Raw genomic sequence first — 1,450 nt, 5'->3', positions numbered from 1 at the left:
GGTGTGAGGCGCTGCAGTCATGGACTGTGCGGCTGGTCCTGGTGGAGATTCGAGTCCTCCCTCGGGCATGGGTGTGTGTGTGTTTGTCCTTAGGATAATTTACGTTAAGCAGTGTGTAAGCTTAGGGACTGATGACCTTGGCAGTTAAGTCCCATAATATTTCACACACATTTGAACATTTTTTTGAGTAGTATTAACCTGATATTTACAAATTCTGTGTGCTGTTAACCTTGAGACACTTCATACGTGACGAGGCATTTGTTTACGTTAAGAGATTTCGAAAGTGAGGAGGCATCCTGTGACAGAGGTAAGCATGCTATTAGCACTTTGTCATGAGCCAAAAATGAGTTTAGTATTCTAGTCCTGTGATGCAGGATGTATCTGATATTAAGCTGATAAGAAAAAATATTTTTTTACCTGATGAGAAAATACTTAGAGGAAATATGGTGTATACCATAGTGTTGTACAAGACTTTCACAACAAATAACGATACTTTAGCGACGTGAAAACGCATGTATGTTACGATTTCTTCTGTCTTCGAAAATAACTCGTATAAACATGAGGAATCTACACGTCATGTGAGGAACTCGAGATGTATTGACTAAACAACCTCCCCATTTCAGATTATGTAAAGTGGATTTTTTAAACTGAGTGACAGGTTGCTGTCTTATTATTCCCACCCTTCCCATATAGGGCTATTGGCTGGACTGGCTGAAGCAACTCTCTACTGCTAGACAAACAGTAGAAATATCCTCTCCACATCCAGCAGTAATTGGCGTAACTGGACAGAGCTATCGTCTAGTGCTCAATCAATGGCCGCTACCTGCGCCCAACTCAAATTGATTAAATAACTGATATTGTACACTGCGTACAAAAAAAGACTTATGTCTATCCTATCCAGCAGCTCAGCACAGACTGAAGCTCCAACACAAGTGGGGGAGGAGAGGTGGAATGGGGGGGAGGGGAGTGGAATAGAGTGGAGTGGGGAGGGCCAGCAGTGTTATGAACTAGGTTAGCTGGTCTCCGAATCTCAAGGTATACATAAAAAATTTAATATCCCTGCCAATAAATTTGAATTTCCCACTAATATACGAATTTATCAAGAAGTTCTGAATCTCCCGCCATTTTCTTGAATTTTTCTCCAAAATTTAAACTTACCACCATTTTTCTGGGTGTTGGGGTGTCGGGGGAGGGTAGGGAAGGGGAGGCGGAGGGGGAAGGGGACACATACCAGCTGGGGAAAACCTATGATATCATCAGAGGTGGGGGTATTTCATTGATTAATTAATTAATTTGCATAATTAATTTGATAGCAATTTGATATCAAAAAGTGTGCTCATACCCCCTTTGCCATACTACTGCCAGTTCAGACTGACTCCATGATATCTGCCAGTGTGAGACCAAGGGATAGGGCCACCCATGATACACAGGGCTGTAGATCGTCTGGCAG

The 1,450-nt window shown here is 42.3% G+C and overlaps 1 pseudogene; it reads right to left on the bottom strand.

Annotated features, from left to right (window-relative positions):
* Positions 1–262: 262 nt before the first annotated feature.
* On the bottom strand, positions 263–445 carry LOC126102801 (U2 spliceosomal RNA; annotated as a pseudogene).
* Between the last annotated feature and the right edge of the window lie 1,005 nt (positions 446–1,450).

This window comes from Schistocerca cancellata, chromosome 9, assembly GCF_023864275.1.
Source record: "Schistocerca cancellata isolate TAMUIC-IGC-003103 chromosome 9, iqSchCanc2.1, whole genome shotgun sequence".
NCBI classification, from domain to species: Eukaryota; Metazoa; Arthropoda; class Insecta; order Orthoptera; family Acrididae; genus Schistocerca; species Schistocerca cancellata.
The sequence above is the reverse complement of the archived record's forward strand: the minus strand, read 5'-3'. Positions and strand labels throughout refer to the sequence as shown.